Source organism: Dipodomys merriami, unplaced genomic scaffold (assembly GCF_024711535.1).
Source record: "Dipodomys merriami isolate MVZ:Mamm:240054 unplaced genomic scaffold, mDipMer1.0.p SCAF_2874, whole genome shotgun sequence".
Classification (NCBI taxonomy): domain Eukaryota; kingdom Metazoa; phylum Chordata; class Mammalia; order Rodentia; family Heteromyidae; genus Dipodomys; species Dipodomys merriami.
This window is the reverse complement of record NW_027204353.1, coordinates 1-21,215: the sequence shown is the minus strand read 5'-3', so window position 1 is coordinate 21,215 and position 21,215 is coordinate 1. Positions and strand designations below refer to the sequence as shown.

At 45.2% G+C, this 21,215-nt stretch overlaps 1 long non-coding RNA gene across 1 annotated transcript; it reads left to right on the top strand.

Annotated features, from left to right (window-relative positions):
- The first annotated feature begins 7,750 nt into the window (after positions 1-7,750).
- LOC138838678 (uncharacterized) lies at positions 7,751-9,954 on the top strand. Its single transcript, XR_011375709.1, has 3 exons — positions 7,751-7,951; positions 8,453-8,508; positions 9,843-9,954. It is a non-coding gene; the product is annotated as an uncharacterized lncRNA (long non-coding RNA).
- Positions 9,955-21,215: the final 11,261 nt, after the last annotated feature.

Here is a 21,215-nt window from a genome sequence, read left to right as displayed (position 1 = left end):
ACTAGCTCTTGGTGGTCTGTGGCATTCTGTCTGCACAGAAGAACTGGGGAGCCGTGCTGAGTTTAGCTACACTATCAAGTACTGATGGAGCGAGGGGTTCTGCAGAGTAACAGACACGCCAGCCCCACCATGTGTGAATTGTCTGTGTTGAACTCCGCCACCGCGCGCACTGGGATGGTAAAGGATGAGTTCTCTGTGGTGGGCCTGATGCACAGGAGGGCTGGTATAAGATGTCCCCTGTCCTCCAGCACTTCTTCATTTTGGTGTTTCTGGAGCTTTCAAACAACAACTTTAATCCTGAGAAGTAAAATCTTTCTACTACATTGATTCGATAATACAGTTTGGCCCACCACTAGATAACAGAATGAATATTGGTTATATTGCCCAATGTACCAGTGTTTAAATATCAATTCAATCATACACTAAATTAGCACTTTCTTTTCGCTGGGTCTGGGCCTTGGCAGTCAGGGCCTGGGCACCGTCCCTGAACTCTTTTAGGCTGGTGCTCTACCACTTGAGCCACAGCTCTACTTCTGGAATCTGGTAAGAGTCTCATAGACTTTCCTACCAGAGCTGGCTTCAAACTGTGATCCTTATATCTCAGCCTCCTGAGTAACTAGGATTATAAGTGTGAGCCACCAGCACCAAACATTAATTAGCACCTTTGAAATTCAGATTTGATTGAATGGTTCATTAATCAATTGATAGCTTGGCTAGGCTGGAGATTTAACCCATACTAAGCAAGCACTCTACCACTTGTTTGACATAAGGTCTTCCCTAAGCTTACCTAAGCTAGCCTCAAGCTCACCATTTCCTGCTTCTGCCTCCTAGATTGCTGAGATTACACACATGTACCACCACACTCTTGATGAACCTTGAGTATTTTACTAGTAAGGAAGGAATATGCTTACCTCAAAAGCTACTATGAAGGTTGAAAGAGAGAATGCATATAAAAGTATCATGTAATGGCTACCCCTTTCCTCTTCCAATTCTTAGATTTCCACATATAAACCAGCAATTTAAAAAAAAGGTAACCAAACCATGCTGCTTAAATGAGATGCTGCATATAGAACACAATGATCAGTCCAGCACTATACAACCAAAGGGTAGCATCACTATTGCCATACACAGCCAGCAATGTTTCAAAGGCTGAGTGCACCAAGGCTCCAGGAGTGACCATGATGTCCTGCATTCAATCCTAAGTTCCACTTAGCTCTGATCACAGCATTTGTAGAAGACATAAAGGATGAAGTCTATGGCCCATGACAAATCACATATCTCAGATCCACATAGGAAAGAAATATCCATGGGCCCTGGGACAGACAGGCCATGGACAGTCACATCACATGCCTTCCCATGAATCCCAACAACATTTAGACTGGACAAAACATGAGGACTTAAGTTCTGCCATGGAACTAATAAGAAGAAATCGAGAATGTGCCATGTGCTGTGGAGGCCCTGGCCACTTGGGGTTTCCTCCACCAGGGGTGGGGAGCTAAGTGTCCACTTCATAAGCACGTGTCCCTCCATGACACAGCCACCAAGAGCAGGGCAGGTGGGATGTAGAGAAAAGGAATTTTTCTACAGTGAAAAAAGTTAAATCATACAATGAAAATGATTGCACAGCATCATGTGAGAAAAACAATGCTACTCTTGCCATCACGTTTATGGTAATTGGTGTTTGACATCTGTACCACCAGAAGCATTTTTAAAGGACTCTTTTTATTGTTTTGTCATAATGATCATTACCTAATGAAATGAGACAATGCATGAGAGAGCTTAAAATAATCACCACAAAATACCATGCTTTATGAAGACATCAAGTTCATTACCTATGCCTGGTTGATAGAAAACACGGGGAGGCTTTTAGAAACTGAAAACCTATTAAGTCCGCCCGTGATGGGGAGAGGATGTCTGCCATGCTCTCGGGGAGAGAAGAGCAGCTCCCACTCACGGGCTGTGTGCACCTTGCCAGGTAATCTGTGCCATGCGAAGTTTTGTGTCTCACAACCCCTCAGTCTTCACAGCACCCCTCTGCGGTAGGCGCCACTGTCACCATCACTGTTTTTGCAGATGAAGAGATGGACGCCCTGAGAGGTCAGGTGAGTTGTCCAGGATCACAAAGACAGCATGCAACGGGGCCAATGTCAAGTCCAGACAATGGACGCCCAAACTGGGCATCCATGCCTGAGTGACTGGTCACCCTCATCTCCCTCTCAAGTTCCTTAGATCCTTATCAAACTGAACTTCAGTACAGAGTGCTGATGAACTATGCCACATGGCCTGTGAATGGACTGTGGGAAGAAGAGAGAGTCTACAGAGCCAAGCCACCAAAGGCAGCCATGTGAGTTCATTCATTCATTTGGGAATTATCACTCTCTCGGAGTGGTCATTTTCCTAGCATCATCCCCACCTGTTTATCATTTCACTACCATAACATGTGGCTGCATCCAACCCTCCCAAGGGCCACATGTTCCATCTAGTGCTCGGGTTTAAATTCTCTGTAGCAAACGGAAGCTTGAAGGAATTTTCAAGTTCACCTCCATGTGGGCTGAAAGACGAACCTACCCAGCTGCCAAATGATTGTGCAGGTTCTCTGCTGGCTTTGGGTATGCTAAGACAGATGTGTAGACTTGCTGGGTCTCAGGGTTGGCCACACTGGCAAAGGCGCTGAAATTGAATTTTAAAGGGTTGTGGTTGGGGCATAAGATCCCACCTTGAGACAACCAGGAAAGCTAGGAGTCAAAGGGGTTAATCAAATCAAAATCCGCAGGTGGGAGGTCAGGCTGACAAGAGCACCTACAAATTCAAGTGTGACGCGCCCAGAGGAAGCTGGGGCTCACCTTCAATAAGCCGGTGAAATGAGAAGCAAAGCACTTGCAAGAGAGAAAGGTGGATTGCTTGGGGGCAGAGGGGCAATGCTGTGCGTGCAGGGACAAGTGGCCAGTGCACGGATGCTCAGCCAGGGTTGTGGTCAAAGCCCACAGATGCACCTGGGCATTTTGTTTGCAGAAATTCAACTGGGGTTTACATTTCCATAATACTATACAAGTTAGCTTATCATAAGTAGCCCTGCCAGGACCAGGCCTGCGCCCCTGCACCAGTCCCATCCTCTCTCCTCTGGAAGATGGCCGTGTTCATGGGGTTGCCCTGCAGAAGGTTGTCATGATGATCAAAGGAAACAATATCCTTGGATACCCAGAGGTGTATGGCTCATTTTAGTGCCCAGAATGTGAAGCTAAACCCTTAGGTCAAAAGTCCACCAAAGAAAAAGAAAAACACAGAATAAGTAGGAGTTTCTTTCCCTTAGGTGTGCACTATAATGGGAGTTGGTGTGCTGAGTTCAGTTTCTCCTCCTTAATGGTTTAGAAGTCTGTGCTGCCATGCCACAGAGCTGGGACCATGCTGGAGCCATCCGGCCTGTAACCCCAGCCCAGGTGCCCCTCTGACGCAGGGGTGTGGCAGCTCCAGGTGCTCTGGGTGCACACAGCAGGCTCAGGACGCCTCCCTCCAGGCATTCTCAATTGTTTTACATTCCGGAAGAACTGCATGAACTCTTCCAACAGCAATGTTTTGTTCATTCTGAATACCAACAGACTAGGAGCAGAGGGCTCTGCCTGGGCAGACAGCATTCAGAGAAACCACTTCTCCCCCCAGGGTTCCCTGGCTTTTCCATGCAATGATACCACAGTCATTTGCTACTCAAGGACAAAGGCTCCTCACCCCTTTTTAGAAGAATCAAGGACTTGAGCTTGCTGAGAAATGTCCTGACACTTGAGTGACACCACCAATTCTTTTGCTTTTAATTTGAAGGTTGTTTTTTTGTCAGTTGTGAGGCCTGAACTCTGGGCCTGGGTGCTGTCCCTCAGCTCTTCAGCTTGAGACTAGAGTTCTACCACTTGAGGCACAGCACCACTTCTGGTTTTCTGGAAAATAAGAGGTAAGAGTCTCATGCACTTTCCTGCCTGTGCTGGCTTTGAACCACGATTCTCAGATCTCAGCCTCCTGAATAGCTAGGATTACAGGTGTGAGCCACAGCACCCAGCTTTAATTTGGCTTTTTCAGGTAATTCTCATAGTTTTATCCAAGTGATCTATGGACTGTGACCCTCTCATTACCTCCTCCTAAATAGCTGGGCTCCACCGGCGATACACCAGAACCTTTCCTAGAATCCTTGTCCATTTAGGTTTCCAATATAAGTTTTGTGAAAATAACTGAAGCCCATTTCTTTTAGATGTCTTCTTTAGTTCAAATTTCTTACTATTTGCATGAGCCTACCCTCAAATTAGCTATGCCAGCCAAGATCTTTGATGTGCCACATACACAGCTTTCAGGCTATAATCTAAAACATATGTTGCACAAAGGAATCTATTTCTTCATTGATGTCCTGAGCACAAGCAGACAGGCAAAGCAAATGCCTGGCGATGTGCTTTCCCCTCATCTTGTTCCTGCCTGGGTCAGTGTCTGACCTTCAGCACATATAGGCTCCCCACAGTCTGCACAGCAGCATTGCTTCCTGGTCCTGCCTGTGGCCCCTTTGCCATAGCAGAACTAACTTGTAGCTTAAAGTCCAAAACCTGCCCAGGAACTCATCTCATAGAGGAGTTACCAGTAGGCGTCAGGGTAGGGTAGACCATGTTTCCTGAGTATATAATGGCTGCTGCTAATATTCTTTCTTGAAGAGGATGCTATAATATTGCTGTGAGAGTAGAGCCTCTACATCTGAGGAATTAGGATGTAGTTAGAAAAAAAAGGGGAGGAAAAGGACTCATAGGATTTAATTGATAAAAAGTGAATGTAAAGCTGGGAAGGTAGCTCAGTGGTAGAGTGCTTGCCTTGCATGCATGAGGCCGTGGGTTCGATTCCTCAGTACTACATAAGCAGAAAAAGCCAGAAGTGGCTCAAGTGGTACAGCGTTAGTCTTGAGCTGAAGAGCTGAGGGACAGTGCCCAGGCCCAGAGTTCAGGCCCCACAGCGAAAAAAAAAAAAGGTGAATATAGTTTCCCTTTACTGAACTTGTACACTAATGACCTAGGGCAAAACTTAACCGCTCTGCTTTGTTTTCTCTGTTTAGGAAAGCATGCATTCACTCAGAATTCGGGAAGTATACAGAACATAAGAACATTCACCCTTACTTGTGCATACTCAAGGAAATGATCCTCAGTTAAGATTTTTTTTTTTAAATAAAAAGACATTCTGTGAAAGTGTCAGGAAAATATTGAGGAAATATAGAGACAAGAGGCAGTGGGGGGTGGGGATTTAGCTTAGTGGAAGTGCACTTGCCTAACAGTAAGGTCCTCAGCTCTGAAAAAAAAAAAAAGTTGTTTGATTGTCTCTGTCCCTGGATGTCAGCTTCCTGTTCCCCCTCAGGTGTAAGTAGCTCTATGGGCTTTGTCTTGGTGCCTCAGCCTTGCTTTGCAGAATTTCCACACATAGTGTATTCAGCGTGAACCTGTGTTGAGTCAACTTCATCTTAGAATTCCTCTATGCATCAGGACGTAGGGTATTGTTAGCTATGTGCTTACAGTCAGCTTTCTTAATCCCAGAGGGGTCAGCAGATCAGAGACTGCTTATGAAAAATGCTCTTGACATATGAGGATTCTAAGATACTCACATGTATTGATCCTGCCAAAATGTTGTCCCTGCACAGAAATCGAAAGGGACATCATTCTGTGGGCACCTGCGAGGTTTCCCATTTGGTTTCTCCCTAGCTCTCAGTGGGCACTCCACAATCTGGTGACAAAGACTAGTGGTAATTCGTGACAGAATCCTGAGCAAGCAGCCCCTTTAAAGAGTAATGCATCCCATGTCTTCCCTGGGTCTTTCAAGCACCCACTTCCCTGGGAAGAGCTTCTGTCTTCAGTCAAAGGAGTGCCCTTTCTGCTTCAAGTATCATCCAAAGCCTCATTAATGAAACTGTGGTGGTGTTTGAAGACTATTCAATATAGATTTGCATGGCTACGACATGCCAAGCAATGTTCTAGAAAGACTGTGGTGGGAACCGAGTGTGCACACCAAACACAGACACACACATGCATGCACATACATACACATGTTTGTGCAGTAAATCCACAGAAGTGAATATGCAGTAATTGGTCATGAGAAGTGTTAAGGGAAAGGAAGTAAAGAGGAATCAAAACAGCGGTTGAAAGAGGTGATATTGATGAAGATATATTGTATTCCTAAACTGCTGTGTTAGATAGCAACTCCTTTGTATAATTCCTTAAAGATAATAAATAAAAGAATACATTGCTTTTAAAAGTAAAAGCAAAGAGTTGCCTGGCACTGTTATCTCACCCCTATACTCCTGACAACTCATGAGGCTGAGATCTAAGGGTCCTGTTCAAAGTCCTTGACAGATAAAGTCAGTGAGACTCAAGGGACTGAGCATCATCCATCAACAAAAGAGCCAAACAAGCAAGAGGCCATAAGTTCAAGACTCAGCTCAAGCACAAAAAAGGGAAGAAAAAGAAGGGAGGGAAGGGAAGAAAAGAAGGAGTGAGCACTTATAAAAGGCAAGTTTACAGAAAAATAAAGATGTTAAGTGTGTATTCATATGGTTCCTCTATGGTGGATATAGTAATGACCATAATTGTTATAAATAATCTTTACAGAAGATAGACCAACTAACTAATGTGACAAATAAGCAGAAGGCAGACTAATGGTAGTAGTTATATATATATATATATATATATATATATATATATATATATATATATATATATATATTGATCATTAGATATTATACCAAACAATTCACCTTTTATCCCCTGGACTATGGGGAGGAGCTAACACTCCACTGAGAACAATGAAACCATACAACAAAGCCATTAACCTGGAGTTACCAGTCAGTGACAGAGCCCAATACCACTCAAGGTTTCTAAAAGTTGCCTTTGGCTACAAACTCAGGGTCACTATCAGACAGATCTATCCCTCTAAGAAAAGTAAGGAGGTTCTTATTTTCAACTGGACTTGTAAAGAGATTTGCAAAATTTAATCTTATCTCCTTGCTCCAGACTACAGGGATTTGGGGAGCAAGCACCCAGCATTCCACAGCTCTTAACCCTTCCTTGTACCTCTGTGTCTAAGACAAAAGAAGCTATTACAATTTATGAAGACAAGAAAGGCAAGACAAACCTGTGGAGTGATTCAAGTATGAGCTCAGGGGAAAAGACACCCAGGCTCCTTAGACCAAGGTTACTGACAAAGATTCAGGGAGAACCTAAACCAAGCCTGGATGGCAAACCCAGCAGCAAAAACCGCCGAGGTCTATGGGAAGGCCAAGTGAGTGGAAGGCAGGAGAGCAACAGGATGGCTCGGCTCGCCCCTCGGCAGCAAAGAAGAGCAAAACAAAGCTCTCAAATTCCACCCTAGGCCCAGGCAATTTAATACATTTTAATTATTTATAACTTCCTGTATTCCAGAACTGCTCTGATAAACTAGGTGTATGAGAGAATGGGAAAGTAGAAAGATATGGATACCAGCATACAATGGAGACAGGAAAGGAGTTAATACAGAAATACACAATGAGTACTACGTAATGACCTCTGTATTCCAAGGGGAGGTGGGGCAGGGTAGGAATTTTAGCTTGAGATTGGCTTCCAGCCAATCAAACCATGATACAGATCACAGAGTCCAGAAGAGAAAATAGCTTGCCGTCTTCATACACAAGGCATCGTTACACCACGCCTCCACTCCCCACAAAGCAATCCCTCACAGCGGAGAAGGATATCCGTCCTTTACTCTGAAGGGAAGACAGGATGCAGTGGACAGAACACCAGTCCTTCTCTAGATGGATGACCCTGCTCGTTCCACTTAGAACTTTGCATTTGGATCTTTTCCCAGGCCAGGACTATGCAGGAGGCTTTGCTCTCAAAACTCGGGCAGTGGGCCGCAGTTAGAAGCCCCAAGTCAGCCACATGACCACAAGGTGGACAGCTGCTGCTAAGCTGTGAGTTTCAGTGGATAACGGGTATCTCATGTATTTATGACTTCCGATGCCTTTAAGTTATAGTGTGTTTATTGTAACAGTAAATCCATTTGTGAGCTAATCGAATATCCCCATTCCCAAACTGCCTTCTCTTTATCTGGAAATAACTCACTCATCTTTTCTCTTCCTCCTCCTCTTCTGTTTCCTCTCCTTTCTACTTCTTCCTCGTCTCATACTCCTCTTCCTTTCCTCCTCTTCTCCCTCCTTTCCCATCTCTTCTTCCTCCTCCCCTCTTTCTCCTCTTCCTCCGTCTTCTGTTGCTGCTTCTCCTCCTCCTCCACCTTCTTCTTCTGCTTTCCTTCCTCCTCTTCCTCCTCCTCCTCCTCCTCCTTCTCTTGCAGTGTAGGAGATTGAATTCAGGGTCTCATGTTTGCTGGGTAAGACCTCTATCACTTGAGCCACACCCCCCATTCTGTTTGCTTTTAGTTTCTTTTTTTAGATAAGATCTCTTCTTTTGCCCAGGCTGACCGCAGATCCTAATTCTCCTACCTTCATCTGCCAAGTAGCTTGGATTACAGGTATGTGTAGCGATACATGATGAATAAGTGGTTTTTCTCATCCAGATCTTACCATTGAAGGGCCGAAAGCATGTGTCTTCTTTACCATAATGGCCATGGCATGCAGCTGGTACCAGCAGTAACAAGAACTTAACAAATATTCATCAGACCATGACAAGACAAAAAGCAGATTCAAAACACAAAAGATAAGGCTGTGATGAGCACCAGCCAAGTGGTGGTGGCCAGCTTACCCAGGGTGAGGCTCTGAGGTCAAACCCAAGGCCTGTCCACACAGCTCTCCCTCTGCTCCAAGGGTTCTGACATATTTAGCTGATTGACCTTCCTCCTGGACCTAAAGCATACCATCCACATCCTCAACTGGAACCAACAAGAGCTGGTCTTTTTATTGTTCAAGTAGGTAGCCTGGATCTAGGCTTCTTTTCGACCTGAGTATTTTAGAAGAGTTCAATAGATCAGTTCAACATTCATTTATCTTGGACTGTCATTTTGATCTATCTTTTATGCAGGTTTATACAATTCAAAGGAATTGTAGTCCTCATTATTTCCTCATTGGTTAATAAATCATTAAGAAGTTAGTTTGACGGGGCTTTTTAAGATGGGGGGGAATCAACCTTTGTTGAAATTGTTAAAAGCAGATTTTCCTCTTAAGCACTGAGATCAATTTTTGTTCAGTTTGGTTTTATTTTTTTTAGAGTGAAACCTAAATGTACAAACACACCATTGCCTCTTAATTTCTATTGTTTGAAGTCTTTGATTAAATACAATTCCCTGTATAGCTTATCTGAGTTCCCATGTGTATAGCTTAGATTGCATTGACCATTCAAACCCATTCAGCAAGTAAGATATGAAAAGCCTGGGACACTTTGCAGCAAATAGTGAAAGGGCATTCAAAGTTTTGGTCCTCCACAGCCACAAAGAGATGTAGGGTGTACAAATAGAATGGCTGAGTCTACTCCCTGCAGGCTGCACCCAACATGGTGGCCTTTCCTCCCAGCTTGATAGAGATCTTTCACCTCACAAGTGGTTCCAGAACTCAGGTAAAGAATCTTTGAAACAAATCTGTTCGGAGACAATAGCTATTATCTTCTAGGAGTCAACAAACTAGCTGTCAGCCAGCCTTACATTTGGATACTCCTGAAAAGACACAGTATGACAGTTCACCAGTTTGTGAGTTTGTGTGAAAAGAGGAAACTATCTTAGAGCAAACAGTCCATGCCAGTTAAGAAGTCGCTGGCACTATCAGATAGAGGGAGCAGAAGAGCTCAAATAATTGTCAATGATCAGTTTCCTCTGTGCACTTTCTCACCCTCATTTTGCTCATGCGCTATGAACAGGAAAACTCCTGCAAGTGAACCAGTCAGCAACCATCCCAAAGCCTCAGGACGGAGGAGAAGAGAACTGATCTAATACATTCCTACAATAAATTCATACATGTGTTACTCCAAACCCCTGCCAAATCGATCATTTCATGAGGGCATAATCTGTAAAAGATTCCCCTGGTTGAATGTTTCAACTCAGTACTTTTGCTGCTCTGACACTGAGACTTGTCCCATTGTCACATAAGATGGTGATGTACAGAGAACAAGGTCTGGAGCTCAGGCTGCCTGGCCCTCCCCTGTTCACTACTCAGGGTTGAATCTTCTGTACCTCATTCTCTGAATCAGGAAATCAGGAGCGGAACCTCTCTTCTGAAGTTGTGTTGAAGCACATATGTACACGTACACACCCCCCCACACACACAAACTGCACGTACGCACACCCTCCCACACACAAACTGCTCTAAAGAGTATGTGCAGTTTGCCCACTTAAGAAACAATTCATAAACACTCTTGAATCCCCCAAAAGAAGTATAGTAAAGTATCCCCCAAATGAGAGGTAGAAGGAAAGAAGTTTCTAGAAGCAAAGTAGGACCCTATTCACAATCAAACTAAAGGGAAGGAACCAAGGATAGCCAGAAGGGAAACTCACAGTTCATAGAAAATGAAGAGTGTAAGCCACAGAATCAGAGAAGAGAATGCAGCAAAGGGCGGGGGGTTGGCTGAGTGGTTGAAACTTCTGGAATGAAAAGTTCTGGACAGGAGTGAAGCCTGGCATGGACTCAAGCCCCAGGCATCCCCCAGGAGTTGGTGGAGAACCAGATTCCCTAGAGAAGACAATCTGGTCAGATATAACCTGTTGTTCTCTGAGAAAGAGAAGTTCCAGTGTGACCGCTGCTCACCACAGTGACCCAAGGCCCAGTGACAGGATGCCTGCCCTGGGCCCTGACAAGTCCCACCTGGGAGAGCGTCTGCCCTGCCTCAGGGCCAGTTCAGGCCTGCCATTGTACACAACAGCCCTTGTTTCCTCCTCTAACAAGCAGCTCAATATCCAACCACCATGGGAACCCAGTCCGAGAGGCACAGGCACGATGGAGGGGAAGCTGCCAAGGCAAGCATTTGGAAAGGAGCTGAGATCACAGCAGGCAAAGCAGCCATGAGGGTGTGTCTGCAAGGAGTCTTTTTAGCTGGGTAAGGGAAAGAGGCCAGTGCAGGTGGGCAGGGCACTTCCATAACCAATTTGAACATTTAATAAAGCTGCCTGTGGTGGATAGATGGCTTCTGATTTGACATCTGCAGCAGAATAAGGGGCTGCAAATTCAATGAACAGTCTCTGGCCAGAGAAAAAAGGTCAAAAGCTTAAGTTTCTGTACTTCCAGTGGTTCCTAGTATCTCCAGTAAGTATACTAAATTAAAAGACATCCTAGGGTTTTCCCTCCTTCTCTTCCCTCTCAAAGGCATTTGTGGTCCCTATGGAGTTCACAACCCCCTGTAAGGCAGTCGCCACTTCTCAAACTCCTTGCATCCGCTGCAATATTTAGGCATCATGCCAGGAATCCATGACTGGTGCCTATAATCCTTGGTACTCAGGGAACTCAGATCTGGAGGATCACCAGTTGAGGCCATTCTGGGAATACAAGTCTGTGGATTCAGCTTGGGTACACCTTTACAGACGTAGGTATTTTCTCTGTCTTGCCACAGCCACCACGGTATGCCCCCCCTCCCCAAACAGAAGGTCCTGTCCACACAAATGTGTTCACGGTGAAAATGGACACTGAACTGGTGCCCATCAGAGGCAGAGCTCAAGCTCATGGTCCGTGGCTAAGTATGAGAGCCTAGGAAAGAATCCACAGGTGCTCTTAGAGTGACTACATAGCGCAAAGTTCCTAACTCCATGGGGGAGGCGGGGTCTCAGAACTTCAACTCTGTAACACATGATCAAACCATATCACTCTACACCCCAAATTGAAATTCTGCATTACCCTGAAATGCATTACTACACTGGGGGTTGGGGGGGGGAAGGGAGATAATCTGAGCCATCAACCAATGATAGGTAGAGTTGAATAAACAAGAGAAGGGGAAAACAATTTCAATGATTTCCACACTGCAAGTGTCCAAAAGATAGGGACTATGGAACCTTCCTATCTCCACCATTCCCTACGAATATTCTCATCACTTCTTTCAGAATTCCAAATGCGACAGAAAGAACTTCTCACTCCTATCAGAGGACTGAAGAAGCACAGGTCCTGAGAAGTCAGGTGCCTTGGTCCTTCAAGTTCTATGAAATAGACTTCTAGATTTCTCCACATCTATGCCTGCATTGCCTGGTTTGGCTCTTGTTTGGAGCAAAATTCTAAGCAACAAAGCTGCCTCAAGCAGTCTTCTCTTCTGGGGGGGCAGGGTGAATGTGTGGAGCCCCAGTTGCTAAGAATAGCTCAGACCACCTTGGAAGGAGCTCTGGATCTGAAAGGAAGCCCACTGTGGAGTGTGTCTCCTTCTCCCCAACCCATCTGTCATTATGAATTTCCCAAAGCGCATCAGAGATGGTTCAATGTGTGGAGGCATGTCTTTTCTCCTATTTCCTTTCAAACACTCAGCTACGCCAACTATTTTTCCTTCCCCAGTGAGGTGCATTTTGGTAACTGGATGATGGATAGACCTTACAGAATCCTCTAAGGAAGAAAGAGAGCAGCAAGAGCCAGGAGAACTTGCCGAAAACAGCAAAGAAATGTAGGCAGTTCCCAAAGGAAGATCTCTTTAACCATATACAGAAAAGCACAACTTTCAATTCACATGACTTTCCCCAAGTTTTGTTTTCTAAACTAGGTAACAAAGATTAGAGGGCCAAAAATGACTGGAGGAAATTTTTGTGGGAATGCATGGGTATGGAAACACACTGCCGGGAAGGAGTGCAATCATCCTGAAAGTCTCCATTTCCAAGTCTTTGCAAACTCAAACTCAGGGGCTCTGTTGTCTAATACACAGATAAGCTTCCAAGAAGAGTTTTTGTATTTCAAAGAAAACTCTCCAACAATGATTGTTTCTTTTTTTTTTTTTTTTGGGTCCGGTCATGGGGGCTGAACTCTGGGTCAGGGCGCTGTCCCTCAGCTCTTCAGCTCAAGGCTAACGCTCTACCACTTGAGCCACAGCGCCATTTCCGGCTTTTTTTTTCTGCTTATGTGGTGCTGAGGAATCGAACTCAGGGCCTCGAGCATGCAAGGCAAGCGCCCTACCACTGAGCCACCTTCCCAGCCCAATGATTGTTTCTTAAAAAAAAAAAAAAAGAAGTAATTATCTATGGGTTATAGAGTGTGGTTGTTTAAAATTATTTTTCTTATTTGTTCATAACAAATAAGAAAACATGACTTTTTTATTAGTATTTTGATGGGGTTGCACCCAGGGTAACAATTCCAGAAGTCAGGTTACAAGTACAATGCTTCCTGGGTGATGCCCCCCTCCCATCCCTTATTTGTGGAGCTGCTGCTCTGTCTGGAGACAATAGGAGGAACTAGTTGTGGCCAGAACAAGTCAAGCCTTGTGCCTTCGTGGAGTTTAATATAGTCTCTACTTGAGAAAATCATAAACTTACGTCGTAAGGGCAACTTGCTACCTAGTTGCCAAAGCAAGCTGTGTCCCAGGCACATGGGACGGACCAACCAACCCATCCACAGCTGAGTCTCAAGCTGACTTCCATCCTCACGGTTCAAAAACCTCACAAAACCCAAATGTGTCTATGATAGTCACCGCCCGAAAACAGATACACTGAAGCTACATAGTCCAGTCCTCTACCCACTCATCAGGAGCTATGCCTGCCCCTAAGCACAGAGTCATTACCAGTCCTGATTCCTGACCAGTTCTGACCTTGCTTGGCCTCACACTGCCATTTGCTGATGACCAGGGTCCCTTCCATTTACAGCAGCCATGAGGATGTGTCCGCAGTGAGCCTCCAGCTGGACTCCAAGGAGTTGGGGGGGGAGGGAGAATGAGTGCCGTGGGCAGCTGACATTAATGATCCAAGTATGCATGAGAGGTGCTGATGGGTCAGCCTGGAAGCCGTATTTGAAAAATAAATAAAGCAAACAGGGCCGGAGGCATTGCTCAGATGGTATAACTTCTGTCTAGTAAGGGCATGGCCCTGACTTCAAAGCCTAGCATGCAAAGAAAAACAAAATGATGGCAGTCATGTCCTGACCCTTTCACTGTCTGTTACGCAGTGCTGGGCTGGGTGACCCCAATGGGCTGTGACACACAGCCTGCCTCTGGGACTGGAAGCCTAGACTTCAATCTGGTGGCCTCATGCTCTTCCTTAGCTTTTTCTTCCAAAGCTGGCATTTTACCACTTGAACCACACTTCTACTTGAGCTGGCATTTTTGCTGCCAGATAGTAAAAAAGAAAAAAGAAAAAGAAAGCCCAGAAGTACTTAGTCCTTAACAATGGTAAGGAAATAAATATAACACTTTATTTAATCCTTCATGCCATTTAAATGTAGTTTATCTACCCAGAAAACAAACACAAGTACTTCCCAGGTGAAAAAGGTGAACTATGTCCTTTGTCATGTAAATTTGTGCCCCCCCCCCACCACTACCACTGTCAACATAAGAAAAGGAGTGGGCGCTGGAGAATCATCCCTTCAAATCAGACCAGGTGAAGACTAAGTTGCTGTTCCAGGCCCGGGACTAGAGAGAGGTGAATGCGGAAGGGACTCCATTTCATATTGCACATTGGCGTGAATGCAGTCTCAGAGAGTGAGCTTGGATGCCCTGCTGTTGAAACTCCAATAAGAAGAGGACAATGCAACTCCATTAGCCACCGCCCTGCCTCTGGACATTTCCATCCTTTCATTAAAAATGAAGCTGGCAAAAGCAGAACTCTACCCCATGAACAGTCACGATGTTATTTTCAAGCGCGTTCCTCCCTTGCTTTTCCTTCCGCGGGGCCCTGGACAGCCAGGATAGAGCTCCTCCCCAGCAGGCTTCACAGTGGCCCTGTGGAGTGCACAGAGGTGCCCTGAGGAGCAGCGAGCAGGTGTGGGACCAGACCTCTTCTCCCAGCCTCCCTCTCCAGTCCCCTCTCCTTCCCACCTCCAACTGCATTCTAAATCCCAATGGCCTAAATTAGCCCTGGGGTACATGTCACACCAAGAGCAGAGAGGGGGTACAGGTCACACCAAAAACAGAGAAGGGATACAAGTCACACTACCAAGAGCAGAGAGTGGACAGAGTCATACCAAGAGCAGAGAGGAGGTACAGGTTACACACTGAGAATAGAGAGGGGTACAGGTCACACCACTGTGAGCAGAGAGCATCCCATGGGGAGGGGAGAAGATGGCACCCACCAAGGCTGATGAGCAGGAAACCAAACCACACTCCCGCAAACAACTACACACACACACCAAACAACCACACACACACACCCCAAACAATCATAAACATCCCAAACAACCACACACATCCCAAACAACCACACACACCCCAAACAACCACACACCCCCAAACAACCCCCCCCCAAACAACCACACACACCCCAAACAACCACACACCCCCCAAACAACCACACACACCCCAAACAACCACACACACCAAACTCAGCAGCATTGCTGTTTTGAGACACATCTGCCTGGATAGTCTTCCATCTCCATGGACCAAGAGTGAGGCTAAGGCTTTGGGCCTAGTCAGGGCTTGGACCTCGACTGTCAATAAATAAGCCATATATGCTGCTCATCCGATGATGTCAATTCGCCAACACAATCACTGGGTGCATCTAAGGTTTGGGCTCAGTAGGATCACAGTGGGACAACACATCCTCAGCATCATCTCAGCTACTTAGCAGGCTGACATTAGAAGGATCAAGGTTCTAGGACAGACCGGGCAGAAAGGTCCTCAAAACGCTATTTCTGGGGGAGAAAAACAGTGCGGTGACATGGGCCCCTGAGTCCAACATCACCAGTGAACCTAGAGGAGGTGGGTTCAGACTCAGTCATACAACATTGGCAGAAAGCAAAGGAAGCCTGGAGGCAAGGTTCAAGTGGTAAAGCATCCGTATAACAAGTGCAAGGCCCTGAGTTTAAACCCTAGGATCACCAACATTTTATTTTATTTTATTTGAGAACATACTGTACAGAGGGGTTACAATTACATGGGCAGGATAATGCATACATTTCTTACCAAGCATTGCAGCCTCCTCCTTTGTTTACCCTTCACCTACCTTCCCAGCCTCCCCCCTCCCCCGCACCCAATCATACCCCATCCCACACCGACATTGTAAAGCTGGTTTTGACATGACATTTTGTACTTCTCATTGTTGCAACAGGTCCACCTGAATCCTTAAACGACTTGTTTGTCCCCATCTCCTCCACATGTTATACTGACATCAAATATAGTGAAAGCGGGGGTTACACTGTGGGGGAGGGACATACAAAGCAACAAAGAAATAATCTTATAAATGCGTGAGAAACACATGCATGAAAGAAACGAAAACATTAAAATACATATTTAAGGGTTCATTTTCCTAACATCACATTATCTGACCTTTTCGCTTGACTCATACCTATACTAGATATTGCAAATAAGGGAAACCATGGGACCTATGTTTCTTTGGGCCTGGCTTACTTCACTTAATATAATTTTTTCCAAACCTTTCCATTTCCTAACAAATGGGGAAATGTCATTCTTTCTGATGGAGGCATAGAATTCCATTGAGGATCACCAAAATTTTGAACAGCAAAAATGAGCAAAGTGTGCTCATTTTAGGGCTTATCCTGAGCCAAACCCCAGCATACAGGCTTGCATAACCCTCATTGCAACCTTGTGTGTCTTTACTTGACGTCTGAGAAAGAGTGGCTCCGAACGCAGAAACACTTTGCGATTCTACAGATGGAACTCAATCCCAGCTCCCTAAAAAGAGCTGTGGGTGAAGTGTGTCCTTTCTCCTCTGGACCAGGGTTGACATGGTCTCAAGGCCTGGTCCGGCCACATCTGTAACATTCACGGGTCAGGGAGTGTGGCCCTGTGTGTGCTCTCTCTACCTCTGCGGTTCAGACAGTTAACATGGCCTAGAATTCCAGCTTTTGAGCCAGATGGCCTGATGTCCCCACCTGGCACATCAAGACACTTACATTTCAGTCTCATCACTTGTGGCCTGAAAATAGCAACACAGTCCAATGTATGGAAAAGAAGAAGGAAGAAAAAGATGGGAACGTCTCCCCCAAAGTTTCAAAGGCTCCTCAAGTTGACAACAGAAGGCAATAGGAGACTCAGCATGAGAATGTGGCACCCAAAATAAAGGCCTTTATCAAAAACTTCACAGTGGATGGGGAAACTGAGTCTCCAAGAGGCAGACGGTGACCCTAGGCTCTTCCTGCCCAGGGGTAGGTAGAGACGTGGGCTGGAGCTTGAAGTATCTGTGCGCCTGTTTTAACCCAGCCAGCACGTGGGTCAGGACACTGGTCCTCTTATACAACATCCTCCACTGCCTCCCCCAGTCCAAAAGGTGGGATGTATGCAGGGTGCACAAAGAATCGGCACTGAGAACAGGCAAATCCCGGGGAGCCCACAACACAGATGCTTCAATGTATATGATGTACATCCTGGAAAATCACACATGCTCTTGAAAGTGCAAAGTCAGACTTCCTCTTCCCTCCCTCTCACTTTCTCTCCTCACAGGCTCAGCCTTATGCAGAGGTGATAAAAATCAGCCTCAGGATCCAAACCAATGTCCTCAGTCCTGCAAAGCCTTCCAGGAGGCAGGGTGGCAGAACACACACAGACACACACACACACACCCACACACACACACACACACACACACAGACACACAGACACAGACACAGACACAGACACACACACACACACACACACACACACACACACACACACACACACACCCACCCATCCCAGAGATGGCTTATTGATGCAATTACATGGTTCAAAGCCAGTGGCACCTGATGGGGGAAGAAAAAGACAAAACCAGAAAGGGCGGGATGGCCCCAGCACTACTCCCTGGGGCCGGCTGTACAAGTGCCAAGTGCCTTTTCCTTGTGAACCACAGAGGCAGGTGCGGGCTGGCAAGCAGACAGGACCACAGCCCTGGCAACAGGAGGAAGTGGTAGTTGAGGTTTCCCGGTAGATCTCCTGATCCTCTCTGGACCTCAGGACCTCTCCTAGGCTCCCCAGTGCTTTCCCTCTCTGGTCTGTGCTTGGCCTGCTCCAGAGGGACAGACAGACAGAAGTTAAAAGAGCAAGGTAAGTTTCCTTTCACCCCTACCCCATCTCCTCATCCCTGTCCAGGGGCAGGGAGTACAGAGTTGGACACACAGGGAATCAAGAGCTCCGGGCTGCTGCCATTGGATCAGTGGGAAACTGGGCTGTTTGCATTTCCAAGTGCTGAATGGCCGGCCACTGTGATGTCCATGTTGATAATTCCTGACGCTTTGTATTCCAGCAAATGTTTAATCCCTCACTGATCAATAATCCTCACTAGGCTGTTCTTTTTTCCTTTTTTTAAAGAACCAAATCCCTTTTTACTCTTCAAATCCTTGAATAAAATTAGGCTGCTTTAGCCCTGGATGCGTTATTCCTCAAAGAAGCTGTGTGGTTTCATAACCTCGGTTGGGGTATTTTTAAAGGGGTTGCCTAGACACACTTGCTCTTGGTGTCACCTAACTTGTCTCTGCAATTGCTGTGTGTTATAAATTGGTCTCCTCAGACACTGCTTTCAACACAGATCTACTTTTTTTTCCCTCAAAAGAAGAAAATAATTCAAAGTGAAGTTATTTGCCCTAACTAAACCAGTGAGTCTAATCTTTGCATTCCTGGCTTACACTTAAGACCTTCTGTACAACTTGATTTCTACCTTCCATCTAAAATTTCTTTCCAAAACCATATTGAAAAGAAAACAACTCCATTCCTAGGCCATCTTAAGAAGCTGTACTTCTTTCTTAGAGGCACAGCTGAATGTTTTGGAAAATGCACATGACACATGGAAAGAGACAACGGCTCTGTGCTCACAGGGGATGGGCTGGCAGGGGGGTCTCACAATCCACTCCAGGTCCACCAAAGTTCCACAAACAATGGCAACAGAAAGAAACTGCCCTTCCTCTGTAGCAGCAACCAAAGCAGCAACTTTCACCAAACCTAACCCAAGCCAGGAGTGCGTCCCACACACACCAACCACTTCCACAGTTAGCCCATAAGAGCCCCAGCAGCTCACCACAATATTTATTAGAAAAACACATAATTTGTGGTGGAGAAAGAAGAGTCTCTCATACAAAAAAGAAAAAAAAAGGGGGGGGGGAAGCTCTTTCAAATGCAATTAACCAAAAGACATATTTCCCCTGTGTTTGTAAAGATCACTCTATGAGAAGCATAGTTTTTGTGTGAGAGGAGGGGGGGGAGAGAAATGGGTTATCCCCACTAGTTAAGAAAGACAATTACATTACTGGAGATTACCTTCATCATTAAGGAGAATGGGCTTTATTCATATTTACAGACCTAAGCAGACTTCAGTTTACAGGTCACAAATGAATCTCTTCTCGTCTCAGATGCACATGTGGACACTGACATGGGCTGCTGTTGAGTTGATTGGATAATAATCTTATTCTCAAGCTCCTGCTGGAAAGAAGAGCTCCAGAGGAGGGCAGGAGGGGGAGGGGGAGATGGGTGAGAGAGGGAGGGAGGGAAGCAAGGAAGGAAGGAAGGAAGGGATAAAAAGAAGAATCCAATCATGTATTCTTCCTGGTTGGAAAAAAAAAAGTAACCCCAGTATCCTGGAAGGATTTCAAACACAGGCGAACAGTGTGCAGGAGGGTGTGTTAACAGCATGCCTTAGCGGTGTGGCCTGCCTGAGACACTCTTCCTTCCCATTGGCTGTTCCCGCTAGAAACCCAGACCCATCCCTCCTTTCAGAAGTCAGGAATTCAGCTCCAGCCAAAGTCCAGAAAACATGCTCACGCAGGGACAAGGCCCCACCACCGATCCATAACCTTTGAGGTTGTGTCCTACAGTCAACCTGAACAACAGTACATAGGAGTGAATTTTTTCTGCCTTGGGTTGTGTTCCCAGCTTTGTGTCTGTTCTAAACTGAAGGTCCATCAAAGAAAAGAAAAATAGACAGCTTTCTTTAGAGAGAACATGCTGTCCTAAATGCTGGGGAGAAAGAACTTTCTCAATCAGGCTTCCAAAACCAGATCTGAAACGTTGTCTATATCTTAAAATCCACCCAGGTGATTTTTTAAAAAAAACTCTGTGCCAAAATAAAGTAAAATCCCCAATTAATATGTGTCCTTTTGTGGACTTAAGCTATATCTCCCTCTGAAATGCCACATACCAACGCACCCTTTGAAAAGCTGTTCAGAATCACTTGGAGCAGCAATATCTAAGCAGTATACAAATATGCATTCAGGTGACAGGATGACTAAGTTTTCTTTTTCAAACAATGTTTTTCTCCCTAACTTCTTTTAAAGCAGATTAATTTTTGAGAATCTGAGAAGATATAATTCTTGCTCATAAGAAAAAAAAGCAACAAAAAATTGAAGGTGGGACAGAAGAAATGGAGAAAAACATTTTATTTTAAAAAATAGTAATAATAAAATATTTTGTGGCCCATTCAGTATTTCCCATATATAATTTATTAAAATTAGATGAAATTATGAATATTAAGTGCTCATTTGAACTAAAGTGCTTCCTCTTTCATACATACATGCACACACACACAATTTGTATTGTATCAGTTTCAGAAGGCAACAGAAACTCTAAGGATACAAAGAAATATGGTGTCCCCAGCCTCTAATACAAAGCATGCTGGGCAGCCCTGAGCTTCTGGATTACTGAAAGGTGTTTCTGTGCACATAATAGCAAGGCCTCCACCTCTCCCTCCCTGCCTGTAACTCATTGCACAGCTGCAGGTAGCTGTGGCTCTAGTCCCCTTATCTAAGGTCCTTGGTCCTTGTTCCATAAAGTATTTTCCTTACCACTATTAAATAAATGAGATGTCCTTCCTGTAATTCTAGGTTTCTGTGTTTAGAATGGAGGTGATTTTGTTTTTAATGCTTTGCTGAAGAGGGAAGAATAAAACTGAGCTCTCGCTCCAAGAGTGTTTATTTATGCTATTATAAGAGCAAACTAACTTTTCAGCACTTAGATTAAAAAATCAGTTTGCAAAGGCTAAACAACTTTCCTGTCGCTACCCCAAGAGTGGGGGTAAAATAAAAATATTCATTTGCCCTAAGATGATCACATGAGAGTTGTAAGTCTTCCCCCCACTCGAGAAAAGAGGGTAAAACCTGGGCCATAACCAGTGCCTGAGTCTGCCATGACCTCACCTAGGGGCCTTCAGCCTATGTCTGTGGTGTGTGTGTGTGTGTGTGTGTGTGTGTGTGTGTGTACACCAATGCA